Source organism: Eumetopias jubatus, unplaced genomic scaffold, assembly GCF_037043125.1.
Source record: "Eumetopias jubatus isolate StellerSeaLion01/CBP00866 unplaced genomic scaffold, mEumJub1_p1.0 scaffold_2, whole genome shotgun sequence".
Lineage (NCBI taxonomy): Eukaryota > Metazoa > Chordata > Mammalia > Carnivora > Otariidae > Eumetopias > Eumetopias jubatus.
Window position 1 is genome coordinate 151853868 of NW_028274808.1, and position 22674 is coordinate 151876541.

Genomic DNA, 22674 nt, shown 5'->3' on the forward strand with positions numbered 1-22674 from the left:
GTCAAGGTCCAGCCCAGGACCTGAAACAGAGGTGTCTCTGAAACAGAAACACCTCTTCCCCTGAAGCCAGATCTCTTGGGATCTCCAAAGCTAGTCCAGGTCTGACCAGGGCTAGAGTGGATGAAACCCAGCTGGGAACCATGATTGCCAGACAGGCCCCAAGTTCTTTAACGACAGCAGGGCTATATGGAGTCTGACTGTAACCATCTGTGCAGTCTCATCAGTGATGCCATGCGGAACTGCTGGCCCCAGGCTGATGGTTGCCAACCAGGTGGTTGGCAAGAGCAGGCCCTTTCCTCACAGGCCGAAAGGGCCTGGTGTCTGCTGGTAGGTCGGCGCACTAGAGTGAAGTTCACATGTGCATGCTTATGGACTTGGCATCCAGAGATCAGGTACAGAGGAAGGGTGAGCATTTAATAATGATATAGCTACTTCTTCTATTCCTCCTTCTAAAGATAATAATGACCATGATAACAAATGATAATAATTCACATTGCCCATTATGTGCCAGGCACTGGTCTTAATACTTACCAGTATTAATTAATTCAGTTCCCACAGAAGTCCAACATGATAGCAATAAATTTGTCCTTTCAAAAATAAGGAAATTGAGATACACCAAGTTTACTCAACATATATAAAGTTATACAATAGCAAGTGGTGGAGCAAGAATATAAACCCAAACTGACTTCAGACACCATACTCTGTTATTCTAATAAATCCAGTTTTAACATACTGAGATGTTGGTAGCTAGTTTATATTCGTTACACAGTTGTTTCTACATGTCTGAAATTCAACAAACAGCTCTGTAGTAGATGTGTATTTTCGAAGATTGTCCAAATGTGAATGATTGAGTGAAGGAATGCACACTATACTTAAGAGTTTGAGATTTAGAGAAAGACTTCCTGAGGTCAAGTAGGGACAAATACAAAACCTTTACTAAATCTGAGGGCATGGAATAAATACGATATTTTATATTTGGTGGCTGTTAAACAAATAAGCAGCTCTTCTGAGGAGATATTTTCTTTCAAGCCTACTGCAAAAAGTCAAAATGGATGATATTTCTATTGAAGCATAAAAAGAGGGAGAAAAAATACTTTCTACATATTCTGAATTAAATGAAAAGCAGATATCCAAGTTAAGATATGAATAATGATCTCTGTGCTTTTTTTTAATTAATCCTTTTATTTTGAGATATAGATTCACCTGTAGTTGTGAGAAATTTACAGAGAAATCTTGTGATACTTTACACAGTTTTCCCAATAGTGACATCTTGTCAGATGATAGTGCATTACCGCAAGCCATGATATTGACATTGATACAGTTACATACAGAACATTTCCATCACTACAAAGGTCCCTCACATGCCCTGTAAGCCACACCACACCCACTTCTTTTCCACCCACACTACTCTCTTAAATCCTGGTAATCACTAATCTGTTCTCTGTGTGTATAATTCTCTCATTTCAACAATGTTATATAATTTGAAACAAAGTATTTACTTTTCAATGTTGGCTTTTATTTTTTTTTTCACTCAGCATGATTCTCTGGAGATTCAGCCTGGTTATTGTGTGCATCAATAGTTTGATATTTTTTTATTGTTGAGTATTATTCAATGACATAAGTATACCATAGTTGACTAACCATTTATTTACCTGTTGAAGGACAATTAGGTTGTTTTCAGCTTTTGGCTATTTCAAAGAATGTTGCCATAAAAATTGATGTACAGGTTTTTGTGTGGACTTAAGTCTTAATTTCTCTGGGACAAATGTTCAGAATTGCAAATGCTGGTTTGTATGGTAGTTGAATGTTTAGTTTTTCTTTCTTTTCCTTTTTTTAAGAGAAACTGTCAAGCTCTTTTTCCAGAGTGGCTGCACTATTTTACAATCCCATCATCAATATGATTGACCCAGTTAATTTTCTTTGCTAGCATTTCGTGTCATCACTATCTTTATTTATTTAAATAATTTTCTGTTGAAATCTTGACATTTTCATATTATGTTATGAGATTTGATTTTATTTGAAACTCTTTATTTTTTTAATTGGCTTTTTCTGATACTGCTCTAGTAAGAGAAAGGGGAACTCTAGGCTGCTACTACCAAATAGTGGAGGTAGAAGTCCAGTTCCCTACTAGGCCTCTATTATCAAGCCAGTGAGAGTGTAGTGTTATTACTACAGGGCAGGAGTAGGACTTTCCACTCCCCATGTGGTCCCCGCTGACATTGCAAAGAGTGTGGCCTCATTACTGCTGGGAGGTGGTGAATATCCTGACTGTCCACTTCCTCTTGGAAGGCTTCTTATTCGACCACACAGAGAGGAAGAGAGGCACTACTGCCAATGGAGGTGGGATTCCAGGCTCCCCATATAATTCACCGATTTCAGGGATGAAAGTTCTGGCTCCCTACTTGTCTTATCGGACACTATCTCTGCAGAGTATTAGTCCTCTTCGTCATTGCATTGAAAGGGTAGAGATTTAGGATCTTGATTCAGTTCTTGCTTGTGCGGTTAGAGACGAGGCCTGTTTTATTTTGTTTTTTGTTTGTTTGTTTGTTTTTTGTTTTTTGTTTTTTTCCTGTAGCATTGGGCAGAAATAGAGCAATGACTGTTCAAAGTCTTCTGTTTTTTCCTATTCCTTTGTCTAGAGAGAGCTGATGTTTGTTGCTACTTTTTGCCTGTGTCCATTGGCTTTTCTGGGTTGTCAGGTGCTTCAATTACTTAGTCTTAGAAAACTGAAACTAAAATAAAGCCAATGGAACTTACCACCCTGACATTCCTCAGGACCCAATTTCCCTCGCTGATCTGCCTTCTCCCTACTCCTTAGATATTTTTTTTAAGATTTTATTTATTTATTTATTTGAGGGAAGGAGAGAGAGGGAGAACAGGAGCAGGGAGAGTGGCAGAGGGAGGGGGAGAAGCAGACTCCCCACTGAGCACAGAGCCCAACGAGGGGCTCCATCCCAGGACCCTGGGATCCTGACCTGAGCAGAAGGCAGCCACTTAACTGACTGAGACACCCAAGTGCCCCTCAACTTTTCAGAATCTTCTTATGCCTGTTTTATATATAATGTCTGGCATTTTTAGTTGTACTTAGTGGGAAGAATAGGGAAAACTATAGAAGAAGAGGTTTATAGTTTTTTAATATGTGACAAAGATAGTAGCCTACTTTTTCAAAAAGTAACAAATAAAAGAAAAGAGAAGCATGATGAGCAATGTGAAGAGGGCCCAAAATGGGAAGTTCTGAAATAGAATTGGGATAATCTTTACTGAGTGTCTCATTTAAATGGTATATTATTTTAAAATAAGCCTTGGGCTCTTTAGAAAACTTTGTTTCTCTTGGTTATATAATTTTATGGCTGGTAATTTCAGCCTAGAAAAACAAATGGCATTTTCTTATCTAAGCCTTGAGAAATTGCTTTCTTTTTTAAAATTTTAATATATTTTAGCCTTAAATATATATATCTTATTGTTAGATAATGAAGTGATTATGTACTTGTCCTTGTTCTTAAGAATGACTTGTAATAGATCAATGTATTCATTTTTTTCAGATTAATAACAGGTGAACCTTATAGGAGGTCACATACAGATATGAGTATGACTTTGTCTTCAAAACATTGTAAATACTCAATTATTTCTGAAATTTTTATAATATTGACATATTTTCTTATACACTGGGGGCAAATACCTCAAGAAAAAAGTTATGAAAACAAATATAATCCCTTAGTGAAAATACAAATTATCTTTCTTTCACCTTCTGATAATATCACTAAATGTTAGTATTGGTTTCATTTTGTCATATGTGTAGAGCAGAGTTTAATTGAGAAGTAATTGAAAAAAAATAATGGAGTATCCATGACATATTTATGAGTTTTTTTTCTTTTACTTTTACTTGTGACATCATACAATGTATCAATGCTGTCAAGTGTTTTCAGGAGGATAGTAAGATTTCCTAAGAAACTGAAATTGAGATTGATTATTTTTCCTTACTTTATTCCTGTTAGAGATAAGGGTGGTCAGAACTATATAAAGCTGTTCAGTACCTGTAATAGATGGTATTAGGGTTACCAATGATGGAAGAAGGAACTTCTCTAAGAAAAGCTCTTCTCAGGAAAAACTGAGAGGTTTATAAACAAGTCAAAATTAGGACAAGCCATTTGATAATTCATTAACAAAGATGCAGGTGCTTTACTTCTTAAGAATAAATCTGATACAGATATACAGTAATTACTAACACTTACATAGTATTTGTTAAAATTATATGATATTTATTTCTAAATTCCAATAAATTAGAATATTGGGAATATTATGTTGATGCCCTTTGAACAAATTACATTTATAAAAATATAAATATAAATATATGCATTTAAGTTTTAATTTATAAAATATAATTTGTAAAATTATAAATAAATAAATGCACACACACACATACACAGTTGTAAATAAGAATTCAGACTTTTCCACCAGAAAGGTAACTTCAGGCAGGGCAAGGTATAATCAGATTTCTCAAACCACATAAAGTAACCAAGTATTTTTGGGGAACTAAGTGTTCTAATACTCGTTCTTGAAGTGTTATCGTGTTTTTGTAATGAAGTCAAATAGAATAAAATAGGCTTTCAAGATAAGTGGTTTATGGATATAATAACTTTATTCATTTTTAATGTCAAATTTATTCAAAAGACTACTTTGAAAATCCTAAAGAAAAAAAATCTATAAATTCTGGAAGAATAATTTTAGACACCTAATGAAATGGAATACTGAAGCTTCTGAATTGATCACACAAACAATTTTTATAATAAACTTTACAAACTGGAACTAAATTCTGTCAGATTCAAATATTATGTTAATAACCAACAGATGTTTCCATGCTCTATGCAACAAGAACATTAATTTACATCCTGTATTTTGGGACTATGAATTAATGTCTAGCAGCACAAGCTTTATAAAAATGAATATCCAGCGAAGACAAAATTACCTACTTTTAATGAAATACCATTCATGAAAATTTCCTCCAAATTATGGCTTTCTTACTTATAGGATGTTCTCTAAATTATATAGACTACCAGTACCCAACTTGTTTTTACTCAATAAAATCCAAGCACTGTTAATGCAGCACAAAGTAAATATAGGTAATTAGAGTAGCATACAAACATTTTAGAATGAATATTAAAAACAGTTAACATTTTGGGACACCTGGGTGGTCCAGTCAGTTAAGTGGCTGCCTTCAGCTCAGGTCATGATCCCAAGTTCCTGGAATCGAGTCCCGCATCAGGCTCCTTGTTCAGTGCGGAGTCTGCTTCTCTGCCTGCAACTCTCCCTGGTTGTGCTCTTGATCTCTCTCTGACAAATAAATAAATAAAATCTTTAAAAAAACACAATTTAACATTTTAAACTTTTGTTTATGTTCGTATCGTGAAACTTAAAACCTTAACTGAACCATTTAAGAATAATCTCATTCTAAAAGTAGGAGACCTATCTAGAAAATGATCATTTCTGTAAGAAACCAATATTTCGTTTAGTCCACAATAAAAAATTGTATTGATTACTATAAGGAAAACTTGTGGATTTTTAACATATATAAATTTATAAATTCCAGAGTAATAGTTTTAGCTGACATAATGAAATGTAATACTGGATCTTCTAAATTGATTACACAGACGATTTTTATGGTAAACTTTACAAACCAGAACTAAATTCATATGACCAAAATGGAGTGATGGGAAATGGATTTATTTTCCTATCTCAAAAAGCTAAATAGAAAACACACAGATAAAATATATGTCAGCCATTTTTAGGGTACTGAATAACAGATAATGAGAACAGTGATTCCTGAGAGATGGGAAACAAAAGAACCAAACCCTACAATTATCCCAGCTTACCTCCTGGAAAAAGCTTTTAGTTGTAACTGAGGAAGAAGAACACAGCTGGAGCTCAGATTTGTCCTTGAAGTGAACAAATAGAACAGGGAGTCTGAAGAGAGGAGGAAGCTGTAATTCATGTGGGCGGAATAGCAAACATGAGGGAGGTAAAAGGGAGTGAGGGAGAGAGACAGAAGGAGACAGAACATGAGAGCATCCAGAACATGAGAACATGTGATAGAATCCACACACTCTGGAGGTCTGAAAATGGACCCCTGTGATTTATAGCTGCCTATAATATGAAGGAGAGGAAACTACGTGAGAAAGGGGAAGGAGCCATCCAAAAAGACTGCAAAGAACAATGCACCAGAATTACACAGTAAAGGGAATAGTTCCTTTTCTATCAGTCAAAGTGAAAAGCCTCATAATTCATAAGAATATTGAATAGAGAATGCTTTTGTGTCTATGCTGGTGTGAAATTAGCCTGAAATTAAATGCTGTTCGGGTCCTGCCTAATAAAGTTTATCCACAAGACCTGAACACAATCAAACTGTTTCCAAGTAAATTATCTGTGTCCTAGATCAAAGCTCAAAAATGTTGATAAGAATGCAAAGGAATTCAGTGCACAAAAAGGTAAAATTTGCAAGGTAAAAATTTACCAAAGGAGAGGGAAGACAGGGTACATACTGGGAGGAGGAAATTTCATCAATTGAGTCAGACCCAGAAATGTTGTAGGTACCCAAATTAGTAGACAATAATTGTCATGAATCTAAAGCAAAGATTATACATGTCAAATAAGGATAGTAAATATTTAAAAGAGACCCAAATTGAAATTTTATATATGAAAACAATGATATCTATGATAAAAATGCACTGATAGCATCAACAGCTTATTAGACATCATAGAAGAATAGATATGTGATCAGGAAGACAAAAATTCTCTGAAATTAAACAAGAGAAAATACTTAAAATATTTTGTTTTATTTTAAATAACATCATCAGAGACCTATGGAGCAATTTCTAAAGGCCTAATATATGTGTAATGGATATTCATCATAAAAGGGAGGCATGAAAAATATTTGAAGAAAAAAACTGATGAAAACATAAGTCTTCAGATAATGAAACTCAGCAAAGCTCAGACACAAGAAACCTGAGGAAAACTCTACCAACACTCATTATAATCAAATTACTTAAAATCAGTGATAAAGGAAAAATTGTAAAGCAGCCAGAGAAAAAAGACTCGTTATCCACAAAGGAACAAAGATTAAAATGGCAAATTTCTTGAAAAAAAAAAAAAAAGCCAGATAACCGTAGAGCACCATATTTAAAGTAATACAAAGGTAAGTGGGTAGAAACTATTAAACTAAAATTCAATACCTGTCACAAATATATTTTGAAAATAAAGCTTAAATAAATATATTTTTCAGTTATGCAAAGATGAAAGAATTAACTGCCAAAAGACTTGCACTATAACAAATGTTAAAGAAAATCCTCCCATCAAAGGAACAAGGCTACTTTTGGCAAACCTGTATATACACAAAGGAAAGAAAAGCAATGGGAATGGTCACTATGTGGGTATAAATATAACGTGTTTATCTTACTATCTAAATCTTTGTATAATTGCATGATGACAATAGAGAAAGCCAGAAAGAACGAGAAGGAAGTATATATTCACTTTTTTGTAACATACGTGAAACACTGTGATACCATTGAATTTAAACTGTGAAAAGTTAGAGAATTAAAAAGTTAAAGAATGATAGTATAGGTTAATTTTACCTTGTTGAAAGCTGAATATATTTCTAATTTTATAAATTTAAAATATTTGTACTAGCACAGCTCAGGACATTTTGGAAAGAAAAACCTGAATTTAAACTAGAGGTCAGAAAAAAATAGAATGCTGTGAATTGCATACATACAAAAGTCACTGGACTTTTAAAAATTATATCATTTTCTAGATATTTATGGTAGCTAGAGTGATATAAATAGATCCCAAGGACAGTTATTTTGAAGCTCTTTGTATAGAACAATTTTAGACCGAGAGATAATTGTGAAGAAAATTATTATAAATGATAGAGCACATAAAACAATATGAAATGAAAATGAAAGACAGGATTTTGTTTGTCATTTGTTTTGGTCAGTCTGGCTCCATCTGGAATTGATATTCTTATTTTTGTCATCTTGGGTATTTCAGACACAGCAAAGTACTTACAAAAATATTCTAAACACGTCATATCTTTTTTTTATTTTTCTTGTCCATTTTGGATATTTAGGAGTGTTTTTTTCTGGTCCATCAAAACTATGATTACATGTCTCATCCTTGATTTCTCAAAAAACAGTAATCTAATGTGTTCCTATCATCATCATGTTGCACAAACAATGAATCATGGAACACTACATCAAAAACTAATGAGGTAATATATGGTGATTAACATAACAATAAAAATTTAAAGAAAAAATAATGAGTTCACCATTTGTGTAGCACGTATAATGTTCCAGTCAAGTACTAAACATTTTTACATGAATTAACTGCTCAAACGCTACTACAATCCTATGTTTTGTATAAGGGAACTGGCACAAATCTTTGGAGTAAGTTGTTCAAGGCCATATACCTTCTACATGTAGAGCTAGGATTTGGACTGTGTTTGGCCCAAAAGTTTGTGCTGTTAATAACAAAGCTCTGCTGGGTCTATATAGCTAAATTCAAAATCAACAATGCCAAAACGATTGCCTGGTGTTTAATAACTGTTAAGTAAATATTTGCCAAGGGGATAGAAAGTGAGAAAGGAGTGAAAAATAAATAGATGGAAAGAAAGACGAACTGTATTAAAGCCAAGAAAAGGGCATTTTTCTTTAGTCACATATTGTTTTCTCTAATTACCTTGTACTGAGAGACTTAACATTAGTGTTAAAATAATCCTATAGAGCGATTTATTTTTCTGAAAACTGCACTTCAGTTAACCGTATATTTCAATGTGTAGTATGTATTAGTTCTGACTGGGAGTAGCACAGACTCAAAGTAACATTGACTTAAAGAAGAATTTTATCTCTTTCTGATTTAAAATTTAGAAGTAGCCCAGCTATAACCTATTCAGAGATGTAGAGTTCTTCTGTCTTTTGGCTCGACTTTCAAGGATTTTATTCATAGTACAAAGCTTTCCTACCTCCAGAAATGTCAGCATTTAAGCTAGCAGAAAGAAGAGAGAAAAGGGAGAGCAGAGGGGAGAGAGGGATAAAGGGAGGGAGGGAGGAAGGAAAGAAGCTCTTTTTTAAGGGTATAGATAACTGTGAAATTGTCACACGATACCTTTGCTTATACCCTACTGGCAAAAATTAGTTACATGCTCACATCTAGCCACAAGTACGAGGAAAGCCTGAAAATACAGTGTTCATCTTGAAAAGCCTGATGCCAAGCTAAGAATCAGGATTCTGTTACTCAGGAATATACTGAAAATGTATATTGGGAGGAAATTACCAGCCTGTTGCAGGTCTGCCATAATTCATAATAACAAACTTAAGGTAATTTCAGTTATTAATACTGACCAAATTTTGTTTTCTTTATAAGGTTTTGATTCAAAGCATTTATTTAGGATGGCTAAATTAATATCTTATGTAAGAAAGTAAACTGACAATTGGGATATTAAGAATAAGTAAGTTATGCAGTCCATTAAAAATACTACCTTAAGAGTTATGTCTTTTCATACTTTGTCTTATCTAGCTGAGCCACCTAACACTCAATAAATTCTTATGTAATTTTAGAATGGTTTAAAAATATTTTGTTCAAATTCTAATGCTTATTTTTTAATTAAATGAATCAATAACTCTATAACTCATTCACTCAGGATTTGTGATGATTACATTTATGTGTCAACTTGGCTAGGGCTATAGTAACCTAGTTGTTCAGTTAAACACTAATCTAGGAATTGCTTTGAAGATATTTTTTGTAATACACACAGTTGATGTTTTAACACATGTGGTTCACATCTATAATTAGTTGATTTTAAGTAAGAGGTATTACTTAGATATGTGGATAAACCTCAGGCAATCAACTGAAAAGTTCTTAGGAGCAAAACTGAGGCTTCCAGAGGAAGAAGAAATTTTGCCTCAAGAGGGACAGCAGGTGAGAGGTTTGGCAACTCCCCTCCCAAAGGGAGGACTTTGGGTGAGTTTTAAGGGGGGGTCCTGGAGTGGAAACCAGGACAAAAGATGGTGAGGGAAGTTGAGGAGAGTGAATAAAAAGAAGAAAAGAGGATGGAGGAGTGGGGGGTGGTGCGCACCATCTGGAAGAAGTTTGAGAAGGAGAAAGGTTGAGAGGTGCCCTTAATTAATGGTTAGGATGGCACTTTTGTAAGGCGAAATCTCAATGAAGGTTTGCTGAGGGGTATTGCTGTGTACAAAAATGGGAGCTTTGCCAGCAAAGCAGGGTCTGAGGGCTCTGCTAGGTGACTGAAGATCTGAAGGCACAAGGCTCTGTGGGGAGCCAGGGTCGGAGAGTGGGCTAGGATTCACCTAACAGAACACATGATAAGAGGCTTGGTAGAAGAGCAAAAAATTTTTTTAGAAGATAGGTTGCACTTCTTTGGGTGTGGCAGTGAACATTCTCCCACAAAGAATCTCAGAAAACCCATCAATAATGCAAAGTAGAATGTGTAGCTTTGGTTGCCATATGTACTGTGGTTAAGAGCCTGAGCTTGGATTCAGCCAGACTTGGGTCCCAATAAGATTGTGTCATGATATTGGAGAAAATTCTTCATTTCTTTGAACTTCTATAAATTGGAGGTGATTGTAGTACTTACATTACTACATAATTCACAGTAAGGTGATTAGCACAATGCCCTGGCACATTGTAAGCAGTTTAAAAATGTTAGTTGTTATAACTGAACAAAAGAGTTTGTATAGTTTACATTCAATTCAACTATAATTTATATAGTTTACAGTTTATTTGAGCCAAAATTTCAGCACACATTTAAAACTTACATAGTATCTACTTCCTAAAGAGAGTTAGAAGCAAGGTACAATATAAAACATGTCAAAAAAGGACAATTTAAAAGTAAAGTAACATAAGGAAATATGGGCAAATAATTATATTGGGAACAGGGAAAATAGTTACCACAATTAGATGTTGAATTTTGTTCTGCGTTTCCAGGTGAAGGAAAGAAAAGAGGGGAAAAATGGTAATGATCTGTATCATTCTCATTAGCTAAAGAAAGAAATAATACTTATTAATCAAGGAAGAAAATTCTATATTGTAAGAATATAGAATAGTGATTCTTAATCTTGAGTAATATACAAGCCCATATTAAAGGAAAAAAGTCTCTTGAAACCTGCAAAATACTTTTGAAAATTCCATTTTAAGAAACACTGACATAAGAAATTAAAGTCAACACAACAACAGTGTGAATGTATGTCATGTCACTGAACTATACACTGAAAAATGGTTAAGGTGAGGGCTGCCTGGGTGGCTCAGTTAAGTGCTGGACTCTTGATTTCAGCTCAGGTCATGATCTCAGGGTCTCAAGATCAAGCCCCGTGCTGGGCTCCATGCTCAGCAGAGAGTCTGTTTGTCCTTCTCTCTCTGCTCCTCCCCCTGCTTTCTCTCTCTCTCTCTTTCTCAGTCTCTCTCTGTCAAATATATAAACAAATAAAATCTTTTAAAAAAATGGTTAGGCTGATAAATTGTTGTTATGTATAAAAATGCTTGTAGTATATTTTGCCACAACAACAAAAGGAAAGAATAAACAGAAAAAGAAAGAGAAAGAAAGAAACAAAGAAACAAAGAAAGAAACAAAGAAACAAAGGAAGGAAGGAAGGAAGGAAGGAAGGAAGGAAGGAAGGAAGGAAGGAAGGAAGACAACTGCAGCATTAGTTCCTACCAGAGAGGTTTTTAAAAAAGATTTTATTTATTTATTTGTTTGTTTATTTATTTATTTATTTTTAGTGACCAGAGAGAGAGTAGGAGCAGGTGGGTGCGGGGGGAGGCAGAAGGGAAAGGAGAGAATCTCAAGCAGACTCCATGCTGAGCACATAGCCTAATGTGGGACTTGATCTCATGAACCTGAGATCATAACCTGAATTGAAATCAGGAGTCAGACACACAACAGTCACCCAGGCACCCCCCCACTACAGAGTTTCTAGCCTGCTGGCTTGTCCTATTGATTTCATACTTGCTAGCCCTTAAAAATTGTGTGTCAATTCCTTCAAGTAAATCTCATTGTAAATATGCTACCGTTTTTATGTTTTTAGAGAATTTTGACTGATAAACTATTATATAAAGTTTTAGATTTGTACTATTATATATTATATATTTATACATACATTTAGATGAAAATAATTTTGAGGGGTGCCTGGGTGGCTCAGTCATTAAACGTCTGCCTTGGGCTCAGGTCATGATCCCAGGGTCCTGGGATCGAGCCCCGCATCGGGCTCCCTGCTCCGCGGGAAGGCTGCTTCTCCCTCTCCCACTCCCCCTGCTTGTGTTCCCTCTCTCACTGTGTCTTTCTCTGTCAAATAAATAAATAAAATCTTACAAAAAAAAAGAAAATAATGTTGAAAAACTCCATTACTTTATTTTTTTCTATGCCTTCATGTACCGGATTGTGAAAATTGGTCTGTATGTTTAATCAGAAATATAGCAATGAATTAAGTGTGACGTATTTAGATTTCAGATGATGAACAGTATTAAGTCTTGTGTTGTTATGAAGATCTAGAATGTGTATTTTATCCTTGACTGTTGTCAAAAAGAGTGTGTTTTTCTTCATGATATATTAGAGGTAGTATAAAGTAATGTTGATTGAATAGATTACATGTCTTGTTCATTGGAAATACAGTTATTTCACTATGTGGTGCATTGAGTTTAATAAATGATACAGGGGCGCCTGGGTGGCTCAGTTGGTTAAGCAACTGCCTTCGGCTCGGGTCATGATCCTGGAGTCCCGGGATCAAGTCCCGCATCAGGCTCCCCGCTCTGCGGGGAGTCTGCTTCTCCCTCTGACCCTCTTCTCTCTCGTGCTCTCTATCTCTCATTCTCTCTCTCTCAAATAAATAATAAAATAAAATCTTTAAAAAAATAATAAATGATACAAGTCATATAGAGTCAATGTATCTGAATCAGAAAGTACTATATTTTACTCAGTGTGACATAACTAGTTCAAGTGTGATCATGCATAATTCATCTTTAGATAGCAATATACTTTGGTTTATGCATAATTATTAATATTCTAGTTTGTAAAATATTTTTCGTACATTTTTTTAAAATTCCATGTTTGTATTCTTTTCATAACATCTCAGGCTGATGCCTTGTCTCATTTATTTACATAGAAAACAAAAAATCTTCCATTTTTTTATTTGCTAATGTTCTATTTACCTCACTAACATGTTGAAAACCAAAGAGGCAAACCAAGGAAAGTCATTAATTCAAGACTTTATTGAAAATATTTTAATGAGAGAACCAGTCAGGGAATATTTTTAAATAAATTGTGTAAAATAGAAAGCTTCATTAGATCCTAACCATACATTAGTCAATATAAAATAGAAAACAATCCAAGGCAAGTACATCCAAATCCTCTGAGAAAAATACAAGTGCATACTTATCAAAATAACCTTGCTATTAGTTGAACTCATTGAAAAGATGTGCTTTATCAAGCCTTATGAAAACATTGTTAGCAAGGGATGGTATTACCTATTCTTTATTATAGACATACTGGAGATCAATAATACCTTGGTAGATGAAGATATTAAGAGAATATATATGTTAAAAAAAGAAATCTATCAAAGGCCTCTGGTAGATAACTCATTATAAAAGAACTTACTATGGCAAAGGAGAGTGAAAATTTGAAGTTTAAACAGCAGTAGGACAATTCATTTATATAGTATAAGCAATAATCCCAAATGATTCAAATATGATTTGAAAATCATTAGAACCTAATGGCATTTGGTGTCTATTACTCGTAAGCCTATATATTAGATAAAATGGCAATAAATAGAAAATTTATGGCATGTATTTACAATATTATTGATTTTTTTATTCTAATTAACATAGAAAGCTATCACAAAGGGGCAATTGTCCTACTTTAAATGCAAGGGATTTCTATGAATAAAAATAAAAATGAAGTAGAGAGTTGTAGCATTCAGTCCACACTGTTATTTCTTGGAATAACAATTACCAGCATTCATATAGCAATTTTTTGTCTGAATATTATCTATCCATACACAATCACATTCAAGTCTCACCCCTGAGAAACAATTTTAGTGTAGTTTTATAGATGAGGCGCTTTGGGTGGCTGTGAAAATAACCGTTTCATGGATTCCCTGGCAACTCAAAACCTGCTAGACACTTTACATACATAACTTATTTGATGTTTTCTTTTTTTAAATATATATTTTTTTAATTTTATTTATTTTTGAGAGAGAGAGAGATGCATTCAATATTCACGCAATTAGGTATTATAATGTACACTTTACAGATAAGAAAATACAAAGTCTAAAAATTTGCCAGTTGTTATTTATCTACACAACCATGGAGTTAGTATGTAAACCCAGTTCTAATGACTTTGTAATACCACGCTTGTTTCTAGTCACACTAAGGAAATGAAGCAAGACAGAACTGCATTCACTCCAGGACTATGTATATGCAGTGAGTCAATGCTAATAAAACAGTCCCTGGTCTAATAAAATGTTCATACATTCTTACAAATTTAGGGCTGATGGAAGAATAATAGGAACATCTCATTGAAGTGATATTCTAATTTAACACAGAGGAACTGAAAATCAGAACAGGGAAATCAGGTCTTTGTTCACTCAAACTGGGCAGTTCTGGACAAGATTGAGACTAGCATGAGACTGGTTGCTAGGTGGGGAAATTGGGGGGGGGGGGAAATTCCCATTTACCTTATTGCCATTCATTACATGTCAGATTTTAAATTCTTATTTCCAAAATAACTACTTGATGTTAGATGTCTTACAACTAGTGAATGAATGGATGGATGGATGAGTGAATGAATGAACTATAAATAAATGATGAAAATAAATAAATAGGATAGAACAGGAATCATGAAATGACATTCTCTGATGTGTTTTTGAAAGTAGACCACTGGGGCGCCTGGGCCGCTCAGTCAGTTAAGCGTCTGCCTTTGGCTCAGGTCATGATCCCAGCGTCCTGGGATCACCCCGTGTTGGGCTCCCTGCTCAGTGGGAAGCCTGCTTCTCCCTCTCCCTCTGCCACTCCCCCTGCTTGTGCTTGCTCTCTCTCTCTTTCAAATAAAGAAATAAAATCTTAAAAAAAAGTAGACCCTTGTTTCAAACAACTTGAATATGACCCATAATGAATTACACATTTTAAATGGAAATTATCTTTATATTATGGTCTCTGTATATGATCATTTTAGCAAAAAAAAAAGTGGGTAGCACTTTAAAAATATTACTGGATTAAATTTTATAAAATTCACAAAAGGAATACTGGGTGACATGGAAATTATATCTTCTCAAGGACTTAGTGCTCAAAAGCAACTTGGCTAATGCTGAAAGGGATGATGCTCTGGGGGAAAAAAGAATTCTAATAAAAATGGAAATGATGACCTACTACATTCCTGTGCTTCTTCAGGCTACTGATCATCCTGCCATTGTATGCACCATCACTTTGCCCTTTATCATTGTAGGGTAGGCTGGAGAACATTTTCAAAAGACTAACAATTCTTGATGCTGAGAAAGTTATAAGCTTTACTTGCAAAACTTCTCTCTCAACTGCAAAGCATACTGGCATTTTTCCATGAGGCAGGCATACAAGCATCTTGTGCGATAGTTTTATTTCTCTGATAAAAATATGTGCAACTTGCCCAATCTAAAACAGCCTGTAAAATTTAACTTCTATAACTTTCTTTAAAATAAAGAGAAAATTAACGTGATTAGAACACTGATAGTTTTTTTATTATGTTATGTTAATCACCATACATTACATCATTAGTTTTTAATGTAGTGTTCCATGATTCATTGCTTGCCTATAACACCCAGTGCTCCATGCAGAAATTGCCTTCCTTAATACCCATCACCAGGCTAACCCATCACACTACCCCCTCCCCTCTAGAACCCTCAGCTTGTTTCTCAGAGTCCATAGTCTCTCATGGTTAGTCTCCCCCTCTGATTCCCCCCCCTTCATGATGATGGGTTTTGTTTACAATCCTTGAAAGTTAATATGAGCAATGAACTATACCAATTATGTGAACACTGAAAGATTTTTAGAAAATTACATAGCAACACTTCAGGGTGCCTGATTTTCAGAAATGCAAATGTAAGTGAGATTTTAAATTCTGTTCCTTCTTTTCTCAATATGAGGAAATTGTGAGTACAAGTTAGTTAAAATTTCCATTTTGGAATGAATTTGTGTTAGTAACGATATCTTGGTTAATAGTTGCTTTGTGCTTCCCCTCTAAGTCTTTAATTGGATAAGAGTGGTATGATATAAGCACCACTTTTATGACAGGGATTATATTTTTAAAAAACTGTTAGTTTGAAAATCTCTCACAATTTTTCACAGCTTGGCCTGGCTCATGTCTGATCTTATATAAGCAGTGTTACTAGTGGCATACACTGAGGGATTTAAAGGACTCTATTGGGGATCCTTTCTAATGCCTACATTTATATCATTCATAATTAATGTGGAATTTCAAAGAATATCCAACATGTCAAATTTGTAACAATTTTGTTTAAATAATGATTAAAAAATATTTTTCTTTATGTCTGAAGATGGTTGGGAAGTATCCTGAAAGCTTCTCCTATAATAGAAGTTATAGAAAGTTTACCAGACAAGAAAAAGGGGAAGAAAGTTTTGATGAGAAAAGTAATTGTGAGGAAGTGAAAGAGAAAAACTCCATAAAAAACATATATATAGGGGCGCCTGGGTGGTTCAGTTGGTTGAGTGTCTGCCTTCGGCTCAGGTCATGATCCCAGGGTCCTGGGATCGAGTTCCACATCGGGCTCCCTGCTCGGTGGGGAGTCTGCGTCTCCCTCTCCCTCTGTGATCCCTCTCACTTTCACTCTCTCTCAAATAAATAAATAAAATCTTAAAAAAACATATATATAGATATAATATGCACAGACATATATACACATATATAATTTAATTGTGTTATGTATTTGGATCTCCTATTGCATTAATTAGTCAGATCTATTATTGAACAAGAGATAAGGCCAGAAGTTTTAATTTGAACTGCACATTTTGTTGCTAAAAGTAAAATGGTTCCTTCCATTTTTTATTATGAACATCAAGAGTCTCTACTAAAATTTCCAGGCTGATACTATAAAAAGGAAAATATAAGGGACTATAATTTCAGTTCATTGGACATTTTATTATAAGTGTTATTTAAAATGTTAGTGTCAGGTATGTTGGATTTAAATTCCAAGGTTTTTTGTCTCTCATTCTGTCCTCAACAATTTTATCTTGAAACGGAAAAAAAAATTAAGGCAAGTCTTAAAAACATCAAAAGTGTCCATTTACTGAGTAATGAAATCACCAGACTGAAGGGATGATATGTTTTCTAAAGTCTCTGTGTGTGTGTGTGTGTGTGTGTGTGTGTCTGTGTGTGTGTGTGTAGGGTGCTTGTGAGAACATGTAAATGAGTGAAGAGAAAAAGACAGTGGGTTTGGTGATGGGGAAAACACCAATGTCCCGAAGCAGCCAAAGACGAGGAGCAATTACAGCAGCTTTCCTTTCCAAATCAAGATGTGCTAAATTGTCAATGAGATTGCCAAGGTAAGACCTGGCAGGAATCTGGGGACTGAAAATTTCTAAGACATGGCTCTATGCTCTAAGTAAAACATATGTAGGATAGATACACCTTCTTCGGAGAACCCAGAAGCACAATTGCAACAACAAATACATTAACATGAATAAATTACCTTTCAAATATTTGTTGATGTGGAAAGTAATAGGAGACTTAGCCAACAATTATTTCAACTTGCTTTGCAGCTCATTCTTTTTTTTTTCTTTCTTTTTTTTTTGTTGGACTATGACTTTCTCATCAGCCAGAAGGTAGCAATTGTTAATAACCTATTATGAGTACTTCCATAGCTTTCTCCATATTCTTTTTTTATTATTTATTTATTTATTTTTTAAAGATTTTATTTATTTATTTGAGAGAGAGAGAGTGAGAGAGAGAGAGAGCACATGAGAGGAGAGAGGGTCAGAGGGAGAAGCAGACTCCCTGCTGAGCAGGGAGCCCGATGCAGGACTCGATACTGGGACTCCAGGATCATGACCTGAGCCGAAGGCAGTCGCTTAACCACCTGAGTCACCCCGGCGCCCTCTCCATATTCGTATAATAAAATAAAAATATATTGGTGTGTACATTGATTTTTGTTAATTGAAACAGAGCACGGGCTTTATACCAATATGAGTATCTCCAATTTTCTCATTTGAAAGAGAAAGAATCTAGCTCATTCATGGAAAGGCTACATTATGTACAATGATTTGGATGAACCAGAGTTTAGTAAAACATTTCCTTATTGATGCTCCCTCAAGTAGTTTTACCTATTACATCTATCTATCTATCTATCTATCTATCTATCTATCATCTATCTAACATCTATCATCTATATATCATCTATCTATCTATATATCTATCTATCATCTATCATCTAGCTATCATCTATCTATCATCTATCTATATATCATTTATCTATCTATCTATCTATCTATCTATCTATCTATCTATCTATCTATCATCTATCATCTGTCATCTATATATCTATCACTATTCTTTTTTTGCCATTAGTAACAATGAAGTAATGAATGTTCTTGTACTTAAATTTAAAGCTCAGATGCCTGACTTATTTTTTACAACTTTGAGAAGGTATAGTTACATGCAATAAAATGTACTTATTTAAAATGCACAATTTGATTATATTGACATATATATATTTATCACCACAATTATGGAAGTGAATATCCATTATCTCCAAAGCTTTTCTCGTCACTTTGTAATCCTTCCTGCTTTCCCCTCTCACTGTTGAAAGGCAACCCATGACCTGCCTTCTGTCACTGGTTTCTTTCTCTCAATATAATTATTTTGAGATGCATCCATATTGGTGAGGATATCAATAGTTCATTTTATTTCTGAGTAGTATTTCATTGTATGAAAATACCACAATTTATTTGTTTATTCACCTGTTGATGAACATTTGGATGTTTCTAGTTTAATGCTATTACAAACAAAGCTACTATAAATACTGAATTTCCAGTCTTTGTGTGAACATATGTGTTTGTTGTAGTGGTAGTGTTGGGAGTGATGAATACCCAGTAATGGAATGGCTGGATGGATATGAAATATATATTTATAAGTTCTTTTTTTTTAAAGACTTTATTTATTTATTTGACAGAGAGAGACACAGTGAGAGAGGGAACACAAGCAAGAGGAGTGGGAGAGGGAGAAGCAGACTCCCCGCTGAGCAGGGAGCCGGATAAAGGGCTTGATCCCAGGACCCTGGGATCATGACCTGAGCCTAAGGCAGAGGCTTAACTACTGAGGCACACAGATGCCCCTATATTTAAGTTCTTAAGATACTACCAAATCATGTTCCAAAATGGTTGTATCACTTTACTTTACGACTAACAGTACATGAGAGTTCAAGCTGCTCTACATCCTCACAAACATTTGGTATGTCAGTGTTTTTAATTTTAGCTTTCTTTTCTTTTTTCTTTTCTCTTCTTTTTTCTTTTCTTTTCTTGTCTTTTCTTTTCTTCTTTCTTTCTTTCTTTCTTTCTTTCTTTCTTTCTTTCTTTCTCTCTTCTTTCTTTCTTTCTTTCTTTCTTTCTTTTTTTCTTTCTTTCTTTCTTTCTTTCTTTCTTTCTTTCTTTCTTTCTTTCTTTCTTTCTTTCTTTCTTTTTAGAGAGAGATAGTGCACACGAGAGTGGGGTGGGGGAGGGTCTGAGGGAGAGAGAGAGAGAAAATCTTAGGCAGGCTCCACACCCAGTGCAGAGCCTGTCACAGGGCTTGCTCTCCTGACCCCGAGATCAAGACCTGAGCCAAAATCAAGAGTCAGTTGCTTAATCAACTGAGACACCCAGGGCCCCCAATTTTAGCTTTCTAAAAGGGTTTTGGTTTTAATTTAAATTTCCCTAATAACTACTGATGTTGAGCATCTGCATATTCACCATCTATACGGCAAATAGAGAAAAGTTTGTCCAAATATTTTTCCATTTTTAAAAATTATGTTGTTTTCTTATTATTGAGCTTTAAGTTTTTGTTTATTTGTTTTATGTATTTTGGATTCGAGACCTTTATCACATTTATGATTTTCAAATATTTTCTCCCAGTTGATGACATGTCTTTTCATTCACTCAGTAGTGTTTCATGAATACCAGAAGCCTTATGATGAAATCCAATTTACCAGTTTGCACGGATTGCAGATTTTGATATGTTATATTTATTCAATTCAAGATTCTTTCTAATATTCCTTTTGTTTCCTTTTTGATCCATGGATGAAAGTGTGTTTATTTAGTTGATATAGAACTGTTTTATCTAGTTTCCATATACTTGGCAATTTTTCAGTGATATTTCTGTGATTTATTTCTAATTTTTAATGTTATGTCTAATTTAATCACACTGTGATCATAGAATATACATTTTATGATTTGAATCTTTTCCAAATTTATTGAGGCTTATTTTATGTTTCAGAATATGGTAATGTCCTGCATGCACTTGGAAATAATTTTGTTGCTGTTGTTGCTGTTGTTTATTGGTATCTTCTGTAAACTCAATTAGGCCAAGTTGTTTAATAGTATTCAAGTCTTACATAACTTTATTGATTTTTTGTTTGTTTGTTCTATGTGTTATTGAGAGAGGGCTATTAAAATTTCCAACTTAATTTTGGATTTACTGATTTCTCCTTGTAATTTTATCAGATTTCGCCTCATGTATTTTGAAGCTTAGTGGTTATGGACATAAATTTATGGATATAAATGATTATAATCTTTTAATGAGTTGAGTCCTTCATTATTCAATGAGCTTCCTTATTCCTGGTAATATTTTGTTTTATTTTTGAAATCTACTATATCTGATATGAATCTAGCCATTTTAGCTATGTTAGTTTTAGCATGTTAAGTCTTTTACTTTAATCTATTTGTGTTTTTATACTGAAGGTGTGTTTTGGTAAGTATATAAAGCTAGAATATGGCTTCTCATCTAATCTGACAATGTCTGACTTCTAAATGGGGTGTTTTGATCATTTACATTTAATATGATTATTGGTATGGTTATGCTTAAATCTAGTTTCTATTTTTATCATCTGTTCTTTTTTTTCATTTTTAATTTTTCTTCCTTTATGGATAAATTGAATATTTGGTATTCCTTTTTAACTCATACACAGGCTTACTTATTATAATTCTTTGTTGTATTAGTTGTTGAATTACAGTTGGAAATATACATCTTTGTCTTTTCTCAGCCTAACAATAAGTTATATTACACTATGTCACATATAGATAAGAACATTACAATAGTATGGTTTCATTCCTTTCATCATCCCACAACCTCTGTGTTATTATCATTCATTTTACTTACACATATGCAAAGACTGTATAATTATTGTTTTTGTTCAAGCAAACAATTATGTTTAAGGATATTTAAATTATCATATAGTTGTTTATGTATTTACCTTTTTCCAGTGCTTTTTATTTCTTTATGCAGATACATATTTCCATCTGTATCACTATCCTTCTGCCTGAAGAATTTCCTTTAACATTTTTTTGTAGAGTGGGCCTGTTGGAGAAAAAGTACAGGTGATTTTTACAGGAATAGTTGGAAATGACTCCTAAAAGTTGAGTTATTGATTTGAATGACATGTGCATTATTTTAGTAAAATTTCACTGACACTCATAAAAGGAAATAAAACATAAATGCATGACTTCATAAATTACAAAATAAACACTCCCAGGTAATTACATAGATCAAGAGAAAGAATGCTATAAGCAACTCTGAAGACTCCTCATGATTCTTCCAATTATTATACTCCACAAGGTTAACTAATTTCTCAATATCTAATATCATAGTTTATTTATGCATGTTTTACAAACATTATGTAAGTAAACTCATGCAGTAAATGCACATCTATGCCTGGTTACTCTTTGTGATATTTGTGTTTGATTTCTATTGGAGAGATTCACCCATGTTTCTTGTGTATCATGTATCATTTTCATTTGTATTGTGTTCTTTTCCATTAATGTATATTATTCCAATATATCACTATGGAAAAATTGATTTATCCATAAACCATAGTTGGACATTTGGGTGCTTTACAATTTTTGCTATTTACAAGAGTGCTTTTGTGAACTTTATATGTTAACACATAAACAAATTTTGATTTAGCATATACGAAGAAGGGAAATTCCTGGGCGATGTATGTGCATATAGTCGAAATTCATAGATATTGCTAAATAGTTATCCAAACTAAATGATCCAAAAAAATTTATTCTCTCAAAAGTGCTGCAGTAAATTTTCAATTTATGCAAATCCTCAGTAATATTTACCATTGCCTATGTTTTCTTTTAGCCATTATGTTAACCACATGATAATGTCTTAGTGTGGTTTCACTTTCCTGAAATAAGTGACTGAATATCCTTTCTGAAGTAGGTATTCAAGCATATGGTTCACTTATTGTTATTCTCCTATAAATTTGTAGAAGTTGTTTAGTATTTGATTAATTTTTCATTTATTTAATGGTGTTCTTTTAATAAGTAGAAATTCTTAATACTAATTTTCTCTTAGTTATTGTCTCTTTGGTTAGCATTTCTTGCACCCTTGTAAAAGAATATATAGCTACCCAAAGTTATGTGAAATTTTCT